The sequence below is a fragment of the Ambystoma mexicanum genome, chromosome 7q (assembly GCF_040938575.1).
Source record: "Ambystoma mexicanum isolate Mex_15411 chromosome 7q, UKY_AmexF1_1, whole genome shotgun sequence".
Lineage (NCBI taxonomy): Eukaryota > Metazoa > Chordata > Amphibia > Caudata > Ambystomatidae > Ambystoma > Ambystoma mexicanum.
In genome coordinates, this window is record NC_090941.1 from 931,972,920 (window position 1) to 932,000,769 (window position 27,850).

Below are 27,850 nucleotides of genomic sequence, written 5' to 3' on the forward strand. Positions count from 1 at the left end.
TGAAAAAAGCATTTTGGGGGAATATTGGATCTCCAAGGCCGTGAAGAACTTGCCACACACATATAGGACTTAAGGATTGCTGTCGTCCACACTTTTGAAACACTGGTAACCCAGTATCACTTAGATAGGCATTATGCATTGTCCTATATAAAACAGAAACACTGCAGAAAGAGCGTCTTATCGGATCAGCCTCTTATCGAATAGTTTGACTGGTTCTACTGACAACATATGGGGATTTCAAAGGGATCATCTCAGTATGTTAGAATTTTCACCAACTAGTCGCCAATCTCTGGACAACTTCTAATAAATTAGGACTAGCATGAGAAGGAAATCTTAGCTCTGAGTGGCCAATGGCCTACAATATTGGAGTGCAATAATATTGGAAATGGGGAACCACTTACATACCACTTTGAAAGACTGGCTACGGGGAAATTGTGAAAATTGCCTACTATAAATGCTTGCTATTCGTTTCTTGTCATGGAATCAACCTTTATAGATACCTGGGGACAGTTTACAAATATCTAATTGACACAAGATGTCTTCTACTGTTCTGACAGTTATATGAAATGTCAGTGTTTTTTTTTTACACTGACTTTTATCTATAATATGTGTCTTATGCTGACCCCTCACTGGATATGCACTGGATGATATATTTTCTCAAATCTATTTAGAGTGGAATTACTTATCAAACCTTATGGCCATTGATGTCCATGTAAACCTCCAATGATAGCATGCTGCTACTTGCATGAATTGCAGGACAGGCTCTTCTAATATGTTTCAAATTGAAGTGTAGGTGGCATTCATTATGCCAGCAGTTTACACCACTTGTCTATTTTTTGTATGTAGGAATTGCAATATACATCCCATGCACAGTGCCACTTTCAGCCTTTGGATTGTCTCATATATATCAGTGGATACTGGACATTTAGAACACTAATTGACCTACTTTGGGCCACGGGAAAGGCCAGTAATGCAGTCAATAACTAGTGGTACTGATAACATTCTGACCATTCAGATTTCAGAAGAAGACAGGGTAAGCATGTGTGTTGCTGAAAAAATAGCATGACATTTGCCAGCATCATTTCATTTGAGAAGACACTCATAGGAAGTATCTTTTTTCCACCAAACCTTCAATGTGACAAGCAATATTCAATTTAAAACTCCAAACTGAAAGCTCACCATGGACAAATGCATTTCGTTGTACATAGAAAAAATATATTACTTTTACATTACACCCAATGCATGCTCATGTTAAGACAGTTCATGCATGCTCACGTTAAGACAGTTCATAGCAAGCTTTCGATAGATGTCTTATAAAGACATCCCTAATTAAATACTACAAACTCAAAATGCATTTAATTTAGTAAAACATTCTGTTCACATACTTTGTTCACTATTTAACTAATGTTATTTTTCTACTTCACGATCTCGACTTTAAAACGTATATTGTTAATACCACCATGTGTGAACAGCTTGCAGACTTTTCAAGGGGTAATTAGCGCTGTGGATAATGATTCGCCAGTTTATGGGCACTAACTTAGGAGTGGGGCATTATCACACGATAATGACACTTCCCTTTAATTATTGGGCATTAATGGTATTTCGATTACCAATGTGTATCTTGTTTGCTTTATATTTCGAACATATCTTAAAGAAGTATACGTGATAAAATAACGCCAGTAAAATCATGAGATGGACACAAAATAGGTTATGATAAAAAAGACTACAGTTCTGTGTGAAAAAGTCTGTACCTATTTCAACTGAAGTGTTTGCTATTCTGCCAACTGCACGGAACAATCCATCATTCCACATTATTTTGTAGGACAATAAAGCTAGAATATTGCCAAATCTTCAAGAGAAGAGAGTCTTTGATTACACGTTTTCAAGGGCACCTGAACATTATTCAAATTAAATTTGACGGCAAAACATACATTTGAGGCTGGCTTTTTAATAAGTGGGAGCAAATCAAATTGGGCACAATTTTTTCCTCCTGAATTTTGGGTGGTTTGGGGCCTATGAAATGTTTGGAATTCCTCAGGAGTCCGACCCACAGAGTTCAAGTCACCCAGTAGTGAAAAACAAGCATCGGCAATGCCAACAGTTTGGGCTTTTGTGTAAGCACGGGATAGGCACTTGTCAGTCACAGCTATAATGCTATTAACTTGCCATTGATGGTAGAAGGTGCCACATGGTGTGAATACCTGGCAATCTAATAGCAGTGCCTAGCAAATGCCTAACACTTATACTCAAGTCATAACTGTTGGCTTTGCCAATGCTTGTTTTTAACAGGACTTCAGTGAAAGGACACGCTGAGTGTTTATAAATCGAGTGGCTGAAGGCAACCTGGTTAAGACATTTGTATTACAACAGTGAACTCCAATTTAGTCATGAAGTCTCGGAAGACTGCTTTAAAAAAAAAAAAACACTAGCAGGAATTTTGTGTGCAACATTTGATTGTAAGGCTTGATTAAAGCAAGCTCAACAAGTGTCCACAAGGAGGTGTTTCGGGCGGGGAGAGGCAGGAACTGGATGGGAATGCCCATAAGTATTAGCAGAGACATGGACAGTCAATGGTTGGGCAAATAACCAAATAACACCTGCAAACTGTGTGTCCCTCCTCACATGCCATGTCTCCTGATCTGATGCAATAGTTTAAGCTTATAGGTGTCGCTTGCCCAAACTAATAATGTATCTGCAAAGGAGATCACTCTACTGCTATTCTATTATATGCCCCTTTGCCTTAAAGGTGCCTGGCCACACATGGCATGTTACACTTTTGTATTTCCAGCGGAAGAGTCCTTGAATGAATTGCAGTTTATTATTATTATTGAGGTCTTTTTTTTCAGCGTGGACCTGGCTTCAATAAGCAACGGAGCGCTTTAAAGAGATATACAACAATACAGATCCATAACAGTGCACTTTACAGAGGTTTACAACATTACAGATGCATGCCGGAGCGCTTTTCAGAGGTAACAACGGAACAGATATACAGCGGAGGTGGGATACAGAGGGACACAAAGGAGGGGTGCAGCTGTACAGGTCGGCGGGATGGAGAAGGGGCGGGCGGTGTATAGCGACTCAGTTGGTATGAGGGGCGATGTGATGGCCTAGGTGTTAAGGCGCAGGCATTACTTGAAATGATGGGTCTTGATTCCTCTTTTGATTTTTAGGATCATGGGGGCGAGTCTGATGCTGACAGGGAGGTGGTTCCACAGTCTTGGAGCATAGGCAGAGAACACTTGTTTTCTTTTCCTTTCCCCTTTGCAGCACATTTTTAGGGTTCTGTGGTTGCTGGGAGGTGGGAAGGGTGTCATTGGGGCCATGTGAGAGTCAGAAGGGCTTAGAAATGACGTCAAAATGGCGCCTTGTACAATTAGTAATCTATAGTGGGACTACTAAAGGATTGAACAATTGCACTTTTATATGTGGAAACCCCATATTAATAAATACAGGAATGGCAACGATTGAACTGCTGTGCCATTTAGTGTGTTCCGATAATGTTCTACCCACTCTGCATTTCTGGTTTTAATAGGCCCTTATTAAAACGTGAATTAAAAGATTACCTGGAGAATCTGCTTCTGAACCACTCACAAGTTGTCATCACTGGGAAAATGAGAAGGTTATTTGTGTTTGAACTTTGGTTTTAATTGATACTTCAAAAAATCCACTCCGTGTGAGTGCAATCGACAGTGGAGGAAGCAATCTCTGAAGGACTTTGTAAAAAATGGAACATATGCGCATTTGGCAGATGTCTTAAAAACGATACCGGTTATTACCGCACGTCGACTACAATTAAAACCCTGTCATCGCGAATTGGTAATGCAGCCGGGGAAAAGGGAAACACCACGCCGGATCACAACTTTAATTAGTGAAGCAGGTGTGCTAAATACTCAGGATTAAAAGGCCACACAGATTTTTTTTTCTTCATATTTGCAGATGAAGTTTGCTTGAAAACAAGGTTTGCAGACTTAATAAGGAGATCTGCATACATTGCTAGTAAATTAAAAGCTATTTGGGCAGACCCTAGATCATCATCCTAGACACTTCAGATTGTTAAAAGGGTACTAATAGCAATGCATGCTTTCATTTGGGGGATATGAGGAATGGAGTGGCTTAGCGCATTGCACAGAAAACGGGGCATGTAGCATATTGCAATGCCACACAATTAAGATGTGTTCATGTATCCAAGGTTGGACCACTGCAGAAATCGAGTCTGTCGGTAACCCTTAAATGCGGTGGTAGCGTTATTACCGCCACATTTAAGGGTCTTCCCTTGGCGGATTTCCCCTCAGCTCTGAGCTGGGGGCAAATTTGGTGCAAATCCGCCGGTTTTTGGCTATATTACCGCCGGCGGAACACCCGCCGGCGGTAATTGCATGAAAATTCCCCATTGGACCCAATGGGGAACGAGGGATTCCTGAATGGGCCCAATGGGGAATGGGAAATAACCGCTCTGCCAAACCCGTGATACGGCGCTAATAGCGCCAGGGGGTTTGGCGGTAGTGCTAATAGCCCCAGCGCTAATAGTGCCGGGGCTACTGCCCAACTCGTGATGAGGCATAAGTGCTGTCACCTTGTGGAATAAGGTTACTCTACAGATTATAGACTGTGTGAGGTGCTATTATGGAAGCACAATGATCTGCCATTAAATGGCACCCAGAGGCTAGTCCGAGGCCCATAAAATGAGGAAGGGTCATGATATCACGTGATAATGACTCCGCCCACTTAGAGCATAGGTTTAGTAACAATTAAGGTTTTGAAGCTGTGGTGGTGAAGTAAAGGAAAATGCTACTTTAATCCTGAGTATTTTAAAAGAACAAAATATGTTAACACATTAAATGTTTTTTTGTATTGTTTAAATAAGTTTGTCTTCATAAGATACGCGTTTTAATGATAGGTTTTGTTCAACTGGAACGACTTTAATGTGAGCATGCATTGGGAATAATACACAAGTAAACATAATGACTAAAGAAGAGTGAAAGCAGTATTGCATGTTTAGCTTTCGCTTTTGTTTGTCAAATTTGATTTCACCTTGAAGGCTCGTGTGCACATAATAGACTCACATGTCTCGTTAAAAGAAAACTTGATGGAAAACTGAATGTGTGTTTCTTCAATTAGGAGAAATGTGTTCTCCTTTTACTCTGCCTGCTTCTGAAATCAGAATGCAGTTAATAGCAAGAAGAGGCAAGTAATGACTTCCACGTGCCAATACTATTAAATGACTCCTTAAAGTTAGTTTTTTTAATATTATTTTAGACAGCATGCGCCTAAGTACAAGGCGCAACAGAGTGCCTTACGTTGTTCCTAAAATGGTGGCCATTTTAAAGCGAGCGGTGTGGAAAATGAAAACGTACGTGGTTCACTCCAGCTCATTTCGCAACCGTCCTGAGGCGTAAGAGGGCAGCAAAGATGCATTTCCGCTTCACTTTCTTCCTGCATCTTAGGAGAACACATGGTTTTACACCTGCGTGATATTTTCAAGCAAGCATAAAACAAACAGGATTCAATTGGCATCCGCTCACATTAGCACCTGCCAATTATTCAATTGAAACCATTATACAATGCTGCCTTTTAAACGTATTTGTAGGTAGTGGTTTATTTCTCTCAAATCGGAAAGTAAACATAAAGAATAAAGGAGATGTCACCTTGCTTTACTCTTTACTTTTACACTCTACTCTGAGAGTCATGCCATTGCATGGTGGGACCGGCAACACGTAAATGAAAGCCTTGTTTGTTTCCCATGCATGCAATTACCATTTTTTACAAAAATACCCAAATGTAGCAGAAGCATCTAAAACAATGGTTTGCAGTGCACAACTTCCATTTGTATTGGGTCCAGTTGCAACATGATTATACGAACTAGGACATCACACAGTGGACGTAAATGGTACGAAATGGTAGAGCGCAGTTTATAGATTGAGTCTTAGCTATTTACAATCAGTGGCACAGAGAGAGAGAGGGATGTGTCCAGAAGCAAATTAATTTCTGACCAAGCGGTGATGCTGATTCTTTTTTTTTAACATTTATTTTAATTATAATACAACCATAATTGCCTTTTCATAAATATCAACACATAATTCTACCTATATAATTAATCCAATACAGCATTACAATTCAACATTGTTACCCTATTTCACAAATCTCCCATTTCGATTAAAACCCATACAAAGAGAAAGAACAAAACAAAAGAAGAGTAACAATAAGACCCAAGAGCATAACCCTGTTTTCCTAAAAACCTTATTCAGTATAAAAAACGAGTTCAACATCACTAAATCCAACACACACACATATAAATTCATTCTTTCAATACATCAACTAAATATGAATCGACCTCTATATTCCCCCCTCGGGCAATAGCCCTAAATCACCAACTTCATGTAGTCCTCTATATCTTTTCTTATAATCTGAATCCGGGTGAAATGATAGACAAGTGGGAAGTTGTTTGTTACCCCTAACATACTCCACCCAGATATCCTCTCCCTCTGGACTTGGCAAGTTACAAGTTCTCACCACCCTGGGATATTTACTCTGTGGTGGGTACAAAAGCAAAATAAATGCTTTGCAGACTCTAGTGCACCCAACCTGCAAATTCTACAGGTGTGTTCACTCTTTGGTAGACCTCATCTTGCTCCTACTACTTCCAGTGTGTTAACCAAATTAAACTTTATCCAAATGTATTATGCTGGAATATGAGTATTAGGAAATTCTTTGAGATAAGTAGCTGTTCCATCAAATGGTGTGTATTGTATCAGATAATTGCCACTATTTGATTCTGTTGACAGATTAACCCAATGCGGCACTCTGCCATTGTAGCAATCCTTTCCTTGAACACCTGTTTTAAATTGGTAGAGGTAATGCATCGGATGTCAAAACGTACCCTACTGCTCCAGATGTTGGCATCACCTACAATCCCTATTACAGACCCTTGGATAACTACTTGCTTGAATTTAGAGGCTTCAGTAATTACTAGACCAACTAGAAGATGTCCTAGATGAATCATCTTCAAATAGTTTCTAACTCTCCTATATTGCAAGAGCGATGCATCTGAATTGATATTTAGCTCACTCGTAAGATATTCTATGGGTAAAATCTTAGGTAGATTCAATAGAGAACTAATACAGCACACTTTCATTTTTTCAGGCTCTTTCACTTTCCTGGTCACCCACATTTTGGTGCCCTAAAAATGTTTAGTGACGATCTTTGCTTTGTAAATCTTGATTACTGAATAAATGGAGAATCCAGCATATCATTTTGCAAACGTTTAATGCGCCCCATCGGTTGCCTTACAGTCACATTAAGCTGTTCTAATTGTGACTTCCATGACAATTTATTTTCAAATAGAACTCCAAGGTATTTGTACTCTTTCACACATTCAATACATTCCCCATTTAAAGTCCAATTTTAACTTTTGGCAGCCTTTTTTACTGGGTTTATGAAAGATCATAGTCTTGGACTCAGTGATGTTAATTTTAAGATTATGGACACTGATAAATGTAGCAAGTTGGGTTAATGATGCTGCAGCCCTCCAGTGGTTTTATCAATAAAGAATCCTCATCATATCTCAGCCAGGAATTCCCACATCACCATGTTGCGGGGGAAATGCGCATGCTTTATCCAGATATTCCAATAGGTCAGCCAGATATAAGTTAAAAAGCAATGGGCCCAGAGTACACTCCTGTTTCAAGCCAGTGGAGGTCAAAATCCACACCATTACTGTCCCATTGATCTAAACTGTTTTGATACAGTAGCATGATTATATGTAAAAAAAATAGATAATAACATGATGTCTCCTATCTGCAAACCAATCAAGGGTGATTCCACAGGACAGGGTTGGCAAATGATTATTGGTATTCAGAGTGCTAGCTAGCATGAAGCAGTGATTGTATCTGGCTTTACACCCTGGATGGGCTTGACCATGCCCGTTGAAGGTAAGCAGGAGCAGGCGTGGCTGGTTTGTGGTGGGTAGATATGAGACTGTACTGGTTTTGTGAGAAGGGGTGTAAGCTTCTAATGATGTCAGCTTTAGGGACGGTCTTATGATTTATTGGCACAAGGGCAATTGAACGTAGGGTGGAGGATCGATGGATAAGATTAGCAAAAGTTGGTGGCTACCAATGCATGATTTTCGCATATGTAAATGTAAGTAAATTGAAGGTAAGACGCATAGGAAACATTTTTTGGATCGAACAAAATATGCTTAAAAATACATGCCATATCCATTGGGTCAATAACATTCCTGCGAGAACGTCCCCTTTATCAGAGAAACATTAACCCTGCATGTGAATTGCAAGACTTTTGTCGGAATGCTTTAAAACAAGAGGAGGGAGGGAAACAAATAATAATTCCTTTGATTAAGCAATAAATATCTCATTGTCCATGAAGCACCAGTGTCCCATATTACTCCTTCTACTTTCCTTCACGTCACCTTATTTGCGACTACAATCGCTGATCATACAGCCTCCAGCACACGTCCTGCTTATCTTCCTGAGAGCCCAAATGAAACCCATAGAACATAAGTAAACTCTGGCCTCCAGCACCCCTTCCATGATTTGTATTAACCAACTCCAATTCGACCCACCATTTGGCCAGACTTAACAACAAAACTCTGCGCTCCCAGGAAAATGATTCCATGTATCCACAAACCCATCTAGTTTTAACCCCACAACTTAAAGGCACTTCATTTTTCCCTCGCCTCAAATGAACATTTGATGTTAACAAAATCTGCCCTAATGCAGTCTGTTTCCTACCCCCTTCCTTGACCCAATCACCCAGCTCTCTAGGCCAAGCAAAGTTCATCATCATAAACCAAAGTCACTGCTGCCTACACAAACTCCAGCTATGAGAGAACTGTGATCTGCTAGATTTCCATATTACTCACAACAATCCCCTTCTTTCATGATGTCCCAAAACTGGTCTTCATTCTGAGCCATTGTCAAGTCCCATGTGTACATTGTTCAAGACTACCACATCCCATCACAGCTTTGTTCCCTTCAGTGGACTTCTATTCGCTCATGCACAAATCTCCCTGCTTCCCACCCTGGGCACTACACATTGTACATTGCACAATAATATTGGCCCCCACACGACTTCTGATTATGTTACAAATTGATGCAAATATAAAATGTATCCAGAACTAAACACAAAGTAACACGTACCCCTTTTCCTCTAACTACACAAAACACATACTAAATTGCAACATCACGTCTAACCCAGCTGCACCATTGATTTAATGTAACGTGTGCAACATAAACCACTTTCCCGCTTTAGGACATTGAGCGTGCATCCCAACAGCAATAATGTCATCAATTAATTCTCAAAATATGTAATAGTTTGCATTGTAGGGCCATCATTAGTACCAAACTTGACTATCGTACGGTGCTTTTTATGGGGGAAGGCAAGGGATTCGTCCATCAGCTCCAAATTATACTGAACACTGAAGCACGTATTGTAACCAACACACCTAGATGAGCACATATTTTTGCCAGTTGGCTACCAGTGACAGAGAGAGTTACATTTAATGCACTCATTTTGGCATATTTGAAAGACAATGTTGGGCCTCATTACAAATCTAGGCTAGAATTGGTGGTAATTCTGCTGCAATTACAATTACTGCCATGTTGTCCATCACAATGATTGCTGTATTCCAACATGGCGTGTGTTCACATAACCATAGCAGTAACGGTAATTCCACTCAGCAGAATTATGGAAAAAACCCAGGGCGCAGCTGTAAATCTGCCAAATAATATGCAGAATTGCTGCTACCACCGTGTAGGTCATTGGAATTTCCACTGGTGGAATTAACTCTAGTGGAAATTCATCATTGTGTTAAAAAGATGCTTTGTGGTGGCCATTTTGCAAAACACAATCCATCAGAAATCAGGCCATAGCCATCTGAAGCCCCAGACAAGTGAATTATGTCATAAGGAAAGGGGAAATCTAGGGTGCCTCATATTAGGATGAGGAAACCCAAATCCTCTGAGCAGGAGCTCACCATTGCATGATTGGTCAGCTGCCCTGCTGAGGCCCAAACAGAGTGTGTACCCCTCACCGATGCCACTCGGCTCATTTCTCAAGCGGCATCTCTGGTGAAAGAACATTGTGGCCTGATAACATTTGGGCCTTATTTTTTGCATTTGCTCCCCTGACTGAAAGTAGCATTTAATTGTATTATCCAGGTATCCCCCCATTGCGACCTCTGTGCTATTGATTGTTTCCTCTTCCTGTTCCCTCCAAACTGCCCTCCTCCCAGCCCACACCCTTTGCATGATTGGTCAGCAGCCCTATTTGACCAGACCCACCAGGGCAGTCCCGTGCACAGTGCAGCTCCCTCTGGCGAAGTACAAAGAGGCAAATGGCAGCTTCCACAAAAGCAGCTCCTGATGATGTCTGCCGGGTGTCAGCCGGGGAAGCATGAAGCCTGCAGCCATCAACCTGCTGCGACTGACAAGGTAGGTACGGTGCAGACAGGGAGGCAGCAATCACGGTACCCCACTTAACTAACCCACCCACCGCTTTGTGCTCTTCTCTCCTTTTCACCTCCCACACACTTCTCAGTGAACTTTATTGCTTAGCCTTCTTCCCATCCCCAGGAAAGTTGCCTTCTTGCAATGCTGTTGTGTTAAAGTAGGCCTTTTTCCCTTATGTTAGGAAAGTCAAATCTGAGTGTCTTTGCATTGCTGTTGTGTTAAGACTAGGCTTTTTTTCCCTCCTTTTAGGAAAGTCGAATCTGGGTGTTTTTGCATTGCTGTTCTGTTAAGACTAGGCCTTTTTCCCTCCTTTTAGGAAAGATGAATCTGGGTGTTTTTGCATTGCTGTTGTGTTAAGACTTGGCCTTTTTTCCCTCCTTTTCGGAAAGTCAAAATTGGGTGTCTTCAGTGCGCTTCTCCCCCACCCTGTCTGCCACCCACACTAGTCCACTGTTCCCCCTTGGTATTTTGCCTGCTTGCTGCCTCCTGTGTGCCTTCTTCTGTGTGAACCTTCGCCCTTGGGGGCTTCCTGTTGTGTGCGCCTGTGTTTCTTTTCAACCTCACTTTCTCTTCTTGCCTCCTCGTGCCCTCTATTGTGCTCAAAATCTCTCACAGCTTCTCTGCTACTCAATTTCCTATCTGATCCTGCTTACTAAGTCTGGAAGAAAAAGGTTCAAGAGGGGTATCCGTGTCTCCAGCCCAGGCCTCCCTATCGCTGATACCCACATCAGCGCTTCCCCCAGACAGACTCACACCAATATTCTCTTTGCCGTTCCCTCCCTGGACATATGGACCGCTCATATGATCTCTGTTCCCTCCCCTTTCTTCTCCTCTCCCATTAATGATGCCACCTGATGGGAGGTCCTCTTGGCCTCCTTCCATTCCTCCAAAACCATCATAAATGCCTCCCTAAATGGCTCTTGGTCCAGGGCTCTCAACCAAATCTCTTCCTTTTTGATAGGCATTTCCTGTGACTTATTTACTTTATTCCTTCTCCTGCTACGCCCTCTAACACTCCTCTGCATCCTCCTTCCTCCACTGCCTCTCTGGCACCTACCTCCTCCTCCTCACTGGCCCCTTTGCCACCTCTGACTACTGCTGCTGCCCAATCTCAGACACCTCGACCACTTCTGCTGGTTGTACCGTACTCCTGTACCCCACCCCAGAAGTCTTTCAAATGTGGCTCTGCCATCAAACACTCCTCTAACATCTGCCACCTCGTTGAAATCCTTGACCTGGATGTCCTCGCTCTCACCGAGACATGGTTCACTGCCATCTCTGTCACATGTTTTGACACTCTCCTCTTTGAGTGCTACGAGAGCTTCTCCTTACCCAGAACAAACCGGCCCGGAGTTGGAGTGGCCCAACTTTCCAGAGTTGGTCCCTGCTTCTGTTATTCCTACGCACGCATACTCCTCCTTTGAATGCCTGGTGTGCATGCTCTCTATCTCTCCTGGACTTTTTGCAACTCTGGCTACGATCTACAGGCCTCCTGCCTGGTCACCCCCTTCCTCTCAGAATGGACTGAGCTCTCCTCTTCTCTCCTATCCTCTACCATTCAGATTCTCCTCTTCAGAAACCTCAACATCCACCTGGATGTTTCTTATCCCTCCTCTCGGCACTTTAGTAACCTCTGCCACTCTCTATCCCTTTGCATCCTACCCTCTGGTCTGACACATTCTGTCGGGCACACCTTGGATGTTCTCATTTCCTCAGACATCCCTCTCTCTAATCCTCTCACCACTTCTCTCTCTATGACAGACCAATTTCTGCTCTCCTCATTCTGACACTTCTTGTCACCCAGAGAAGCCTACCCCAGCACTGCCACCTTCCTTCTTGGTCATTGGGCACATGAATCAAGTTTCAGTGGAATCCTTTGTCTCTACATTCTCTGCCCCTCCTACTCCTGTGGCTGACTCACACTCTGATACAGCCGTTCTAACCTGCATCTTTCTATCTCCAACACGCTGGACATTATTGCCCCTGTCATGAAAATGCACCTGAAGCCTACCTCTAAGTACAACAATTGGTGTGTCTTCAACCTCGCCACAATGAAATGCAAGTGCAAAGGGGCTGAGAGGAAGTGGAGGGTTTCAGGTGCATCATTTGACAAACTGGCCTGCTGCCTGCTCTAAAGGCAATACAGCCTGTCTGTCTGCTCCAAGAAGTCGTCTGATATTTAAGCTTCTGTCTCTGTGGCATCTAACTACATGGCTGAACTCTTTAAAATATGCAAGGAGCTGTCCAGCCCTTACTACAGTCTCCCTCTCTTGTTCACTCACTTTTCTCCTCCTCTCCCTCTACCTCTCACAGGCTGCCTCTCACTCTCCTCTTCTCTTTTCCTCCTCCTCTCTGACAACACCTGATGATACCTCTAGACAAGTCTGATCTATGAAAGTGTCATCCAAACATGTTCTTCCCTGCTCTTCCAGAGCTATAAATGACCACATTTCAACACTTACCCCAGGATCTTTCCCCTCTCCTCAAGCCCTCTGTTATGCACCCACTCCTTAAAAAGCCTTCTGTCAATCCTACCTGTCTGCCAAACTATTGCCTGATTACTCACCCTTTCGTGGGAAAACTCCTGGAAAATGTGTCCATCTCCCAGCTTTCTCTCCACAGTGAATCTGTTGGTTGGCTCCAAGAGCATTAATATGGCTTCAGAGCAGCCAAAGGTACAGAAACCACTCTCCTGAAAACCCTGTGGAGATCTCTTTAATCATGATTCCTGCTCTCCCTCTGTCCTCATGCTCGACCTTACCGCTGCTTTCAACATGGTTAATCACGCCACCCCGATCAACCGAATCTGTGAGAACCTGGGTAGGACGGATTAGGCCATGGCGTGGCTGTCCTCCTTCCTTGAGCAACCCTTCAAGGTCCAATTTGGGTCCTTTCGCTACACCACCTCACTCTCCACATGTGGTGTCCCCCATGGCTCTATCCTCTCACCCTGGCTCTTCAATGTCTCTCTGGCCTCTTTGGCCCACTTGATCTCCACCTTCTCTTCTAACTTTCCATGTTATGCGGTTGACACTCTGCTCTCTTTCAGGCTTCCCATAGCTGCCTCATCTCACTCGCTCATACTGCCTATTTGCGATCCAGGATTGGTGTGCCTCCAATGATCTCTGCCTTAATGCCAGTTAGACAGAGATCCTTCTATATGGACCCCTGCTCCTGCTCTCACTCTCTCACTCTGTCCACCCTCCGTGGGCCCTCTACCCCTGCCTTGCTGTGAGGCAAAAAACCTTGGTGTCGTCTTCGACTCCACTCTCTCCTTCTCTTCTCACATCACAGACCTTGCCAAAAAGGCCCACTTCCAGCTGCACCTCCTGAGAGGTATTCTACCTTTTCTCACTTTCCATCATAACCACACTGTCTCCAGAGCCCTAGTTCTTTCGAAGCTGGACTATTGCAACAGCCTCTTTCTCAATCTACCTGCCTCTACCCTTTGCCCTCTGCAACTAATCCAGAAGGGGACTGTAAGAACTATCCTTGGACTCAAGACCAGGGACTGTATCTCTTCAGCCCTGAAATCTCTCACTGGCTCCCTGTGGCTGAAATGATCAAGTTCAAGACTCCCTGCATCATCCGCAGGGCTTTCTGGGCCCGGGGACTGCACTACATCCAACTCTCTCTGCCCAAATGCCTTCCTTCTAGAGCCCTTCACTCAGCTACCTCTAACTCTCTGAGGGTCAGACACCTCTCTAGTTAGAGAGTTGGGGTAAATCTCTCTCCTCTGCAGGTGCCTCCCTCTGAAAGAGCCTCCCTGCCCACTCTCAGACTTCAGCCGGATCACCTGAAGTTTTGGAAGCAGCTCAAGACATTCCTTTTCACCTCTGCTTTCTCGCTCTGACTTCCTTGCTAACTTACCTGTCTGGTGCACTGCCTGGCTGCCTGGTACACTGGGTACCAGGCTCCTCCTAAACCAGTCTTAATTGCACTGCCTCCTGGACTACCACACACCTAGGGGCTGTAAACTGGAACCACTATAGCCAAAATGCCTCCTAGCACTTACCTAGAACCTAGCTTCCTAGCTGCACTTACAGAGTCAAGCTGCCCTGTTTGCACTTCCCCTTCCCCTCTCGCTTGCACTTCCCACTCACCCTTGCCATTGCACTTATCGCTGTCGCACTTGCACAATACAAATGACACAAGGCCTAGTAAGATTGTTTGTCTTGTCTTCCCTCCCTTGTCTTGTAGCACCTAGAAAGACTTGTGTACAGGTGAGATATTAATGCCACATCCTCATAATCACTGTACTGGCTGAGCAGGTGGTGGCCCACTCTGAGGAATCATATGGAGCCCAACTCTGTGAAACAAACCAGCAGCACATAAATGCAATATGGCCAGAGATCAGGACAAAGTGGTGACCGTAGGTCATGTCCAACATGACAAAGAGATCATTAAGAAAAGTAGGAATGACCTGAAGGCCAGGGTATGGATCCTGATATCCATCCACAGCATGGAGACAGTTGCCACTGGTGGTGGTAGTGTAGAACCAATCCAACTCACCCCCTGGGAGGAAATGGTCAGTGGAATCTTCCAGATGGTCGGCATCAAGGGCGTAGGCTCAGCACAGATCGAAGCCAACTGCCAGGGGGAATCTGGTGAGTACCTGAGTGAATGATGGACCCATAGATGAACAACCATGAAGGCATACACAAGTACAGAGACTGCCATGCTTGCATGCAACATCAACCCCAACAATGCATGAACTATCCACGTGAGGCAGCAAGCCACAACAACATGAGTCAGTGAAGCCATGACATCCCTTATATGCCAACAATGCAGCATGGGGAGGGGATGACGTAGGCAAGTATCATGATTGCACTGCAAGGTAGAAGGAGCAATGCACATTCACAGCCTGCATCAAAGCCACCCCTTGCCCGTAAACGTGGCACCCGTGCACAGTCAACACAGCAATAATTGAATTAATTACAGAGCACATGTCCATAAATGAACATCAATGGACTTTTGTGTCAGACCAGCGAGCCCAGCAACTGCAATGTACCACAAAGGCACACATGCTGTTCTCATTCCACTCAATCTCGCCTCTGCTTTTGACACAGTGAACCACTGCATCCTCATAAAACGGCACCACAATACCCTTGGTATCTTGGAGTGGGCACTGGACTGGCTGACCTCCTTCCTCACTGACCGTCCTTCCCAGGATACCCTGGGTTTGTGCTCCTCACCCACCTGTGGCGTTCCTAGGGATTTATCCTCTCACCCTAGCTTTTTTAACATCTATCTCGCCCCTCTTGCTCACCTTATCTCTACTTTTATCACCACACTTGCAGTGTCATGGAGACAACACCCAAATTGTCTTCTTCTTCAGACTACCCTCTTCATCTCTTCTAACCTCCTCTGTTATCCCTGAATGCATGTCCACTATTCTGTCTCAATGTCAGTAAGACTGAGATTCTTCTTATCAGGACTCCAATTGCCTCTTTTCTCCCTTCATTCTGGTCACCCTATATGGGCTCTCCTCCTCTCCTTCCTCTGAGTACAAAAACCTGGGAATAATCTTTGACTCCTCTCTCTCTCTTTCATTCCTCAAATCTTGGACCTTGCCAAGAAGGCCCATTTCCAAATCTACCTACTCAGGGACATCCTTCCCTTTCTCACCTTCCCCAAGAAGCTCAATGTCACCAGAGCTCTGGTACTCTCCAGGCTGGACTACTGCCTGGAGAGTCTAGCTTCTTCCTCTATCGGCCCCCTTGAGCTAATCCTGAATAGGGCTGCACGACTTATCCTTGGTTTTAAGCCCCGCAACCATATCTCTCCAGCCCTAAAATATCTCCACTGGCTCCTGGCTGCTGCAAGGATCAAATTTACATCCCTCCACAAGACTGTCTGGGGCTGGGGACCACGCTATCTGCAACTTGCTCTCACCAAGTACTCTCCTTGCAGCACCCTCTGATCCTCTGGCTTCAACTCTCTGCTTGTCAAGTGCTTCTCTAAGCAGAGGGCGGACAGCCATTCCCTTTCCTCAGCTGGCTCCCCTTCTGGAGCAGCCTCCCCCTTTCTCTCCACCTTGAGCTGGATCTCCTCAAATTCTGAAAACACCTCAAGACTTTCCTCTTTTCCTCGTCCTTTCCTCACCCCCAATGTTGGGAAATTGGAAAAGATCGAACTTTGCATGCCATACCACTTCCTGGAGGGTAGACACATCATTATCGTCATGTCTGTCACTTTCGCAAGTTGCTACAAATATTACAATATGTATGGTAAATGGGATAAGTGTTATATTTAGGTTACTTTGTGTTATTTTGTGTTGAGGCGATACATTTGTAGATTTGCACGCGTGCAGAAACTTAACAATGTAACATTGTCACACAGAGGGCTCCTCCACACTGAAACAGGTGATCAATAATGTGTACATGGAGTTTAGCTGTATGAATGACGGTCTACATTCGGTCTACCATCTTGTATACAAAAGCTACCCCTCCTCAGAGAGAATCACTTGGCATGTCTGCATTTGTTTTTTGTGAACATTTTTTCCTGTGAGGAGATCATAATAGGTATAAAATGCACACATAATGGTATACATGTATGGGAAGTATTTTTCGAATTTAGTAAAATATATATGAGGTGTAGTTGCTCTGTGTATCATTGGTCTCTGTAATGTGAATTAATTAGAAGGGTGTTTTTGAAATCATGGCAAAGGTCGGTCAACAGTCAGGGAACAGGTTTCGTAAACTGGTCAGTGGGGTGGTTGCGGTCGGTGTGCAGATGGCTCAGTGTTGGAAGGCGAGGGAGGATATGATCTCTGGTAAACAGGAAAGCTCATTGTTGTAAGGGATAGGCATTTGTGAAACCCTTGGGGTTGTTTAAATAGATTGCTTCACCCACTACACTTAGTGTCATGATCTCTGCTTCCAAAAGATCAGGACTTGCCCGATTCCCTTGGAAGCAGACCCATAACCCCGGTTCCGAGTGCCAGCCAGTCCCAATTGGGACCTTTTGGACCCTGTCCTAGCGCCAGTGGCACCAGGCTCATAAAGATGCCCAGTCCCAGCGCTGGAAGCGCCAGGCTCATAATGCTTGGGTGGACTTACCTGCAGCAGACCATGCTGCTTACTTACCTGCCAGTTGAACTCCTGATCCTCTTCTGTTTGGGACTACTTTTCCTGTTGGGTGGGGCAGGAGCCACTCCCTAGGTTCAGAACACTGGAACTCTTCTGGAAAGCAGGAACTCTTTTCTTACCTAGGCGTGGCTGTGGAAGGAGACACCTAAGCACTACAGGAGGCTATTTAAACCACACCCGATGGATGAATCTTGCTTTGTGTTATTCTGCATTCTCTGCAGCAGAACGCTCATCGTGTCTTCTGCTTCTGATCCTGGGCCTAAGGGAACAAAGGCTTACCATCCTGGAATCCAGTCTTCAGCAGCACCTGTAAAGACAAAGAAAGAACAGGTTAGCACTACGGTCTTCAGTGGCAGCGCATCTCTTACCTGGTCCATCGGCTGTCACCAACGCCTCGCGCTGCATTCCGGCATCTGAAAGACAAAGGCTTACCTACCCTTCGCAGGCTCCGGAGGTCTTCGCACTGCATTCCGGCATCTGAAAGACAAAAGCTTACCAGCTCTTCGCACGCTCCGGAGGCCTTCGGCGCTGCATCCCGCATCTGAAAGACAAAAGAAGGTGCGTTTAAAGACATTGGGCAACTTTATTACTCACGTGCCATTACTCCTTCCCACGCCGAATCCAGTGGGTATTCCAGCACCCTTCAGCTTCTCTAAAGCTCCGAACTTGTACCTGCAAGATAAAAGGGACAGTTAGTGCGCATCGTGAAGCAGGCTACAAGCGCTTACTTACGTGCTTCCAGGCGCTTCTATTCCTCACGCTGGTTCGATCCTCAACTCTCATCAGCCCGCCATCCGCCATCGCCGGAACCCTGCAAAACAAGAGATATCATTACAAAAGACTTTTAAGACATTTGAAGTGCCCAGAACTTACCGTTCGTGCAGTTAACGACGGACAGCAGTCCTCTGAGGTCAAGAGGCCTGCACCCTTATCCAGTGAAGAAACTGGTTACGGCACCCTGCCCCGAGGCAGATGGAGAGCTCGGCGTTCACTTACCTAAGGTGAGGGCGTTAACCTTTGGGGTTCTACAGGAGAAGAGAAAGGGAAGAGGAGAGAGGCACCCAATAACCCCAGTTCATTAATCCCATATTTTCTATCTGCAGACATCTTACTCTTCGAGTCAGACATACAGTGCACAGAGGTCCAGCCCAAAGAGCCAACCGTGTGTTACACATCACCTTTGAAGATACGGCATTCACCCAGTCAAGACCGGCGCCTCTGCGGGAATCAGGTGAGCGTTACAGAACACAAAGCCTACCGAAAAACTCCCACCCAGGCGCTATGGAAACCTCGGATACCGACCAGCTAGCCCAGTTACTTGGGGAACTAAGAGCAGAAGTGCATGCAGCCCGTCAGGAAACGAATGCTCTAAGAAGGGAACTGATTATTTCCAAGGAGCGAACAGACAATATCGCTAGACAATTGCTACAGTCACAAGCCGGACAAACTCTGTTACCCGCATCAGGGGCAAATCTTCCTTCAACATCCTCTACGAACCCAGTGCAGATCAACCTACCTGGGAATGTACCTCTGGCTCCGCCCGAACGATTTTCTGGTGACCCAAAGAGGTTTGCAGTATTTATTAATCAGTGCCGGTTGCACTTCTTATGCCGGCCAGCAGCCTTTCCAACTGATCAAGCTAAGGTAGCTTTCGTGCTTTCGTACCTTAGTGGCAATGCGGCAGACTGGTCGATCCCTCTAGTTAATCAAGATGATCCGGTTCTCCATGATTTTCAAGCTTTTCAGCTCAGTATGGAAAAACTGTTTGCAAGACATTCACAGGGGAAGAACTTGGACAATGAGCTCCTTTCATTGCGACAGGGTAATCAAGACCTTTTGGCTTATATTGCGTCTTTCAACAGACTGATAGTGGAAACTCGATGGCCTGAGGACAAAAGGATTACGCTGTTTTATAGAGGTCTACGTGGAGAGCTCAAAGATGTGTTAGCCCAAGTAGTGAATCCCCCGCAAGACTGTTCGGACTATATTGACTTAGTCGTTCAAATTGACCACAGACTGCAGAACAGGAAGGCCGATCGTTCCAAGTTTGATGCTCGAGTATTTTCCAAACCACCAACTCCTACCAAAGGAGTAGACTCCGGGGAACCCATGCAAATAGGGGGCCTGAAAGGACCACTTACACAAAAGGAGCGGGAAAGGAGAAAACAGCTGCAATTATGCCTCTATTGCGGAAACTCGGGGCACTTTCTTCGAGACTGTCCGGTGAAACCAGCCAAGAAGGCGGTAGGAGCTGCAGTTACCAGGGTCACAAACTCTGAGCAGGGAAACGACCTCGCCAGACAAGAATAGAGGTCCTCTTGCCGAGCGTTAAAACCAGTTCAGTGACCTCGCATTTCGTGATACCTATGGTCCTCATTAGCCCTGAACATCCGGATCGATTACATGCGATTGAAGCTTACGTCGACAGCGGTGCCATCGGCAATTATGTGGATCATGAAATGGTTTTGAGGATGAATCTGACTCTTTGTCCAAAGGCTGTAAAGGACGTCATTACTACGGTGGATGGTACGGAGATAGCCTCCGGACCAGTAACGTATACCACCCAAGAAGTGACGTTAGTAAGTCAAGATGGACACCACGAGAAGATCGTGTTCGATGTGATCAAGGCCCCTCAGTTCCAGATCATTCTAGGAATTCCTTGGTTAGAGAAGCACAATCCTCAGATCGATTGGCGAGCAAGAACGGTTCAGTTTCCAGAATGTGTCTCTACTTGTCACCCTCGACCTGGTGTTGCACTGGCAGCAATTTCCTCAGAGGCTCCCCAGTTACCTCCTGAATACCTAGAATTCCAAGATGTTTTCCGGAAGGATCAGGCTAACTCTCTACCTCCTCATAGGTCTTATGACTGCCAGATAGACCTGATACCTGGATCTACTCCTCCTTGTAGTAGAATTTATGCCCTCACCGAGCCTGAGAATCTTCACCTCCGACAATACCTGGATCAATACCTAGCGAATGGGTTTATTCGTCCTTCCAAGTCCCCTGCTTCCTCAGCTTTGTTCTTCGTTCCAAAAAAAGAAGGGGACCTTAGAACTTGTATAGATTATCGCGCCCTGAACCAGATCACCGTTAAGAATAGATATCCGTTACCTTTGATCCCTGAACTCCTGGACCAAGTCAGAAAAGCATGCATATATACAAAGCTGGATCTTAGAGGAGCCTACCACTTGGTAGGAGTAAAAGAGGGCGATGAATGGAAGACGGCCTTCCGCACCAAGTATGGGCTTTTTGAATATCAGGTCATGCCCTTCGGACTTTGCAATGCCCCGGCCGCCTTTCAATATTTTATGAACGATGTCCTCAGAGAGCTCATAGATGTGTGTGTTGTTGTTTACATTGACGACATCCTCGTTTATTCTTCATCGGAAACTGAACATCGGAAACACGTGAAAATGGTCCTCGAGAGATTGCGTCAACACAAACATTTCGCTAAGTTGGAAAAATGTGTTTTCAACGTGACTGAAGTTGAATTCTTGGGATTCATATTATCACCTAGCGGAGTGCATATGGATTCAAAGAAGGTCGATGCAATTCTCAAATGGCCATCGCCATCCTCCGTAAAAGGTGTTCAAAGCATGTTAGGCTTTGCTAACTTTTACCGCAGGTTTATCCCCGAATTCTCTCGAATAGTCCAGCCCATCACCGCCTTGTTAAAGAAAAACAAACGTTTTGATTGGTCTACCGAGGCGGAACAAGCTTTCCAGAATTTAAAGACTAGATTTATCTCTGCACCGATCTTAAAACATCCTCGCCCAGAACTCCCCTACATCGTTGAAACTGATGCTTCGAGCCTTGCCATGGGGGCAGTTCTATCACAAAAGGACCCAGTAACCAATCAGTTGCATCCCGTGGCATTTTGGTCCCGCAAATTCTCGCCTCCTGAAATCAATTACACTATTAGTGATAAGGAACTTCTAGCTATCAAGTCCGCCTTTAAGGCTTGGCGGCTTTATCTTCTGGGGGCCCGACACACCGTTACTGTGATTACAGATCACCGAAACCTGCAATATTTGAAAACCGCAAAAGCTCAATCCTCTAGGCAACTCCGTTGGGCACTATTCTTTGCCGAGTTTGACTTCATAATTACCTATCGACCTGGTACAAAAAACGGTAAAGCTGATGCCCTTTCTCGGATGGGAGTGGAAGAACATTTGATCAATCCTAAACCTGTACCTATCATTCCCGAACAAAGAATTCTAGGTGTAATCGCCACACAATCCATAGAGGAAGGGAAGTTAAGGATAAAGCCAGGCTACTGGTAACTCCAGCAGACATACAGAATTGGCATCTGCAGGGAAAGGACTTTACGGTGAAGGACAACCTATTATATTTCCAAGAACGGTTATACCTGCCCAGCACAGATTTACAGAAAAAGGTAATCTCTTGTTATCACGATTCTTTAATGGAAGGACATCCCGGTATGACCAAGACCTCGGATAAGATCAAGCGCTACTTCTGGTGGCCGTCTTGGAAAAAAGATATCAGAGACTTTATAATGTCCTGTGGGGTATGCGCCCAAAACAAGAGTCAAAAGGAAAAACCAGCCGGCCTCTTACGCCCTATTGACATCCCGCCTCGCCCTTGGCATACGCTTTCTATGGACTTCATCACCGATCTACCTCCATGCTCCGGATACAATACGATCCTAGTAATCGTGGACCTATTCTCCAAGATGGCGCATTTCATTCCACTCAAAGGCTTACCAACAGCAGCAACTCTGGCCCGAGAATTTCTCGAAAACATCGTCCGACTGCACGGTTTTCCTTCAGTTCTAATTTCGGATCGAGGTAGTCAATTTATTTCTCATTTTTGGCGAAGTTGCTGTCGGTCGGCTCAAATTGATGTGAGACTTTCGACCAGCCACCACCCTCAAACCGACGGACAAACCGAGAGGACCAATCAAACTCTGGAACAGTATTTGCGCTGCATGCTACAACAAACTGAAAAAACTTGGAAAGATATCCTTTGGATAGCCGAATATGCCTACAATAACTCTGTCCACACGGGAACTGGGAAGACCCCGTTTTTTCTTTTATACGGTAGTCACCCTCGAACCTCGGAGTTGGATCCACTCCAAGATCTTGGAACACCAGCAGTAGACCACCTGCATTCTACAATCACCCAAGCCTTTAAGGAAGCCGTTTCTCACCTTCAAAGGGCTAAAGAACAATACAAGAAAGGAGCAGACCAACTTCGGAAGGAAGCCCCCCAATATCAAGTAGGAGATCAAGTCTGGTTATCCACCAAATATCTACCTCTAAAAGGACCACACACATTCAACCCAAGATACCTTGGTCCCTATTCCATCACTACCATAGTAAATCCAGTAGCGGTCAAGTTGGACTTGCCCCCTCACATGAAGATACATCCGGTCTTCCACGTCTCTCTATTAAAACCTGTGCAACCTCAAACCCGACTAACTACATCTCCAAAACCTATTCTAGTTGATGGAGAACTCGAGTTTGAAGTCAAAAGCATCCTGGATTCCAAGATCTCCAAATCTAAACTATTTTACCTGATTGACTGGAAAGGCTACGGTCCCCAAGAAAGAACCTGGGAACCTGCAGAATATGTCCACGCGCCTCGTCTAATCAAAAGATTTCATCGAACATTTCCTAACAAGCCCAAACCCCCAGAGAAGCCCGGTTTGGGAGGGGCCTTGAGGGGGGGTGCTGTCATGATCTCTGCTTCCAAAAGATCAGGACTTGCCCGACTCCCTTGGAAGCAGACCCATAACCCCGGTTCCGAGTGCCAGCCAGTCCCAATTGGGACCTTTTGGACCCTGTCCTGGCGCCAGTGGCACTAGGCTCATAAAGATGCCCAGTCCCAGCGCTGGAAGCGCCGGGCTCATAAGGCTTGGGTGGACTTACCTGCAGCAGACCATGCTGCTTACTTACCTGCCAGTTGAACCCCTCATCCTCTTCTGTTTGGGACTACTTTTCCTGTTGGGTGGGGCAGGAGCCACTCCCTAGGTTCAGAACACTGGAACTCTTCTGGAAAGCAGGAACTCTTTTCTTACCTAGGCGTGGCTGTGGAAGGAGACATCTAAGCACTACAGGAGGCTATTTAAACCACACCCGATGGATGAATCTTGCTTTGTGTTATTCTGCATTCTTTGCAGCAGAACGCTCATCGTGTCTTCTGCTTCTGATCCTGGGCCTAAGGGAACAAAGGCTTACCATCCTGGAATCCAGTCTTCAGCAGCACCTGTAAAGACAAAGAAAGAACAGGTTAGCACTACGGTCTTCAATTGCAGCGCATCTCTTGCCTGGTCCATCGGCTGTCACCAACGCCTCGCGCTGCATTCCGGCATCTGAAAGACAAAGGCTTACCTACTCTTCGCAGGCTCCGGAGGTCTTCCCACTGCATTCCGGCATCTGAAAGACAAAAGCTTACCAGCTCTTCGCACGCTCCGGAGGCCTTCGGCGCTGCATCCCGCATCTGAAAGACAAAAGAAGGTGCGTTTAAAGACATTGGGCAACTTTATTACTCACGTGCCATTACTCCTTCCCACGCCTAATCCAGTGGGTATTCCAGCACCCTTCAGCTTCTCTAAAGCTCCGAACTTGTACCTGCAAGATAAAAGGGACAGTTAGTGCGCATCGTGAAGCATGCTACAAGCGCTTACTTACGTGCTTCCAGGCGCTTCTATTCCTCACGCGGGTTCGATCCTCAACTCTCATCAGCCCGCCATCCGCCATCGCCGGAACCCTGCAAAACAAGAGATATCATTACAAAAGACTTTTAAGACATTTGAAGTGCCCAGAACTTACCGTTCGTGCAGTTAATGACGGACAGCAGTCCTCTGAGGTCAAGAGGCCTGCACCCTTATCCAGTGAAGAAACTGGTTACGGCACCCTGCCCCGAGGCAGATGGAGAGCTCGGCGTTCACTTACCTAAGGTGAGGGCGTTAACCTTTGGGGTTCTACAGGAGAAGAGAAAGGGAAGAGGAGAGAGGCACCCAATAACCCCAGTTCATTAATCCCATATTTTCTATCTGCAGACATCTTACTCTTCGAGTCAGACATACAGTGCACAGAGGTCCAGCCCAAAGAGCCAACCGTGTGTTACACATCACCTTTGAAGATACGGCATTCACCCAGTCAAGAACGGCGCCTCTGCGGGAATCAGGTGAGCGTTACAGAACACAAAGCCTACCGCAAAACTCCCACCCAGGCGCTATGGAAACCTCGGATACCGACCAGCTAGCCCAGTTACTTGGGGAACTAAGAGCAGAAGTGCATGCAGCCCGTCAGGAAACGAATGCTCTAAGAAGGGAACTGATTATTTCCAAGGAGCGAACAGACAATCTCGCTAGACAATTGCTAAAGTCACAAGCCGGACAAACTCTGTTACCCGCATCAGGGGCAAATCTTCATTCAACATCATCTAAGAACCAAGTGCAGATCAACCTACCTGGGAATGTACCTCTGGCTCCGCCCGAACGATTTTCTGGTGACCCAAAGAGGTTTGCAGTATTTATTAATCAGTGCCGGTTGCACTTCTTATGCCGGCCAGCAGCCTTTCCAACTGATCAAGCTAAGGTAGCTTTCGTGCTTTCGTACCTTAGTGGCAATGCGGCAGACTGGTCGATCCCTCTAGTTAATCAAGATGATCCGGTTCTCCATGATTTTCAAGCTTTTCAGCTCAGTATGGAAAAACTGTTTGCAAGACATTCACAGGGGCAGGCCTTGGACAATGAGCTCCTTTCATTGCGACAGGGTAATCAAGACCTTTTGGCTTATATTGCATCTTTCAACAGACTGATAGTGGAAACTCGATGGCCTGAGGACAAAAGGATTACGCTGTTTTATAGAGGTCTACGTGGAGAGCTCAAAGATGTGTTAGCCCAAGTAGTGAATCCCCCGCAAGACTGTTCGGACTATATTGACTTAGTCGTTCAAATTGACCACAGACTGCAGAACAGGAAAGCCGATCGTTCCAAGTTTGATGCTCGAGTATTTTCCAAACCACCAACTCCTACCAAAGGAGTAGACTCCGGGGAACCCACGCAAATAGGGGGCCTGAAAGGACCACTTACACAAAAGGAGCGGTAAAGGAGAAAACAGCTGCAATTATGCCTCTATTGCGGAAACTCGGGGCACTTTCTTCGAGACTGTCCGGTGAAACCAGCCAAGAAGGCAGTAGGAGCTGCAGTTACCAGGGTCACAAACTCTGAGCAGGGAAACGACCTCGCCCGACAAGAATAGAGGTCCTCTTGCCGAGCGTTAAAACCAGTTCAGTGACCTCGCATTTCGTGATACCTATGGTCCTCATTAGCCCTGAACATCCGGATCGATTACATGCGATTGAAGCTTACGTCGACAGCGGTGCCATCGGCAATTATGTGGATCATGAAATGGTTTTGAGGATGAATCTGACTCTTTCTCCAAAGGCTGTAAAGGACGTCATTACTACGGTGGATGGTACGGAGATAGCCTCCGGACCAGTAACGCATACCACCCAAGAAGTGACGTTAGTAAGTCAAGATGGACACCACGGGAAGATCATGTTCGATGTGATCAAGGCCCCTCAGTTCCAGATTATTCTAGGAATTCCTTGGTTAGAGAAGCACAATCCTCAGATCGATTGGCGAGCAAGAACGGTTCAGTTTCCAGAATGTGTCTCTACTTGTCACCCTCGACCTGGTGTTGCACTGGCAGCAATTTCCTCGGAGGCTCCGCAGTTACCTCCTGAATACCTAGAATTCCAAGATGTTTTCCGGAAGGATCAGGCTAACTCTCTACCTCCTCATAGGTCTTATGACTGCCAGATAGACCTGATACCTGGATCTACTCCTCCTTGTAGTAGAATTTATGCCCTCACCGAGCCTGAGAATCTTCACCTCCGACAATACCTGGATCAATACCTAGCGAATGGGTTTATTCGTCCTTCCAAGTCCCCTGCTTCCTCAGCTTTGTTCTTCGTTCCAAAAAAAGAAGGGGACCTTAGAACTTGTATAGATTATCGCGCCCTGAACCAGATCACCGTTAAGAATAGATATCCGTTACCTTTGATCCCTGAACTCCTGGACCAAGTCAGAAAAGCATGCATATATACAAAGCTGGATCTTAGAGGAGCCTACCACTTGGTAGGAGTAAAAGAGGGCGATGAATGGAAGACGGCCTTCCGCACCAAGTATGGGCTATTTGAATATCAGGTCATGCCCTTCGGACTTTGCAATGCCCCGGCCGCCTTTCAATATTTTATGAACGATGTCCTCAGAGAGCTCATAGATGTGTGTGTTGTTGTTTACATTGACGACATCCTCGTTTATTCTTCATCGGAAACTGAACATCGGAAACACGTGAAAATGGTCCTCGAGAGATTGCGTCAACACAAACTTTTCGCTAAGTTGGAAAAATGTGTTTTCAACGTGACTGAAGTTGAATTCTTGGGATTCATATTATCACCTAGCGGAGTGCGTATGGATTCAAAGAAGGTCGATGCAATTCTCAAATGGCCATCGCCATCCTCTGTAAAAGGTGTTCAAAGCATGTTAGGCTTCGCTAACTTTTACCGCAGGTTTATCCCCGAATTCTCTCGAATAGTCCAGCCCATCACCGCCTTGTTAAAGAAAAACAAACGTTTTGAATGGTCTACCGAGGCGGAACAAGCTTTCCAGAATTTGAAGACTAGATTTATCTCTGCACCGATCTTAAAACATCCTCGCCCAGAACTCCCCTACATCGTTGAAACTGATGCTTAGAGCCTTGCCATGGGGGCAGTTCTATCACAAAAGGACCCAGTAACCAATCAGTTGCATCCCGTGGCATTTTGGTCCCGCAAATTCTCGCCTCCTGAAATCAATTACACTATTACTGATAAGGAACTTCTAGCTATCAAGTCCGCCTTTAAGGCTTGGCGGCATTATCTTCTGGGGGCCCGACACACCGTTACTGTGATTACAGATCACCGAAACCTGCAATATTTGAAAACCGCAAAAGCTCAATCCTCTAGGCAACTCCGTTGGGCACTATTCTTTGCCGAGTTTGACTTCATAATTACCTATCGACCTGGTACAAAAAACGGTAAAGCTGATGCCCTTTCTCGGATGGGAGTGGAAGAACATTTGATCAATCCTAAACCTGTACCTATCATTCCCGAACAAAGAATTCTAGGTGTAATCGCCACACAATCCATAGAGGAAGTTAAGGATAAAGCCAGGCTACTGGTAACTCCAGCAGACATACAGAATTGGCATCTGCAGGGAAAGGACTTTACGGTGAAGGACAACCTATTATATTTCCAAGAACGGTTATACCTGCCCAG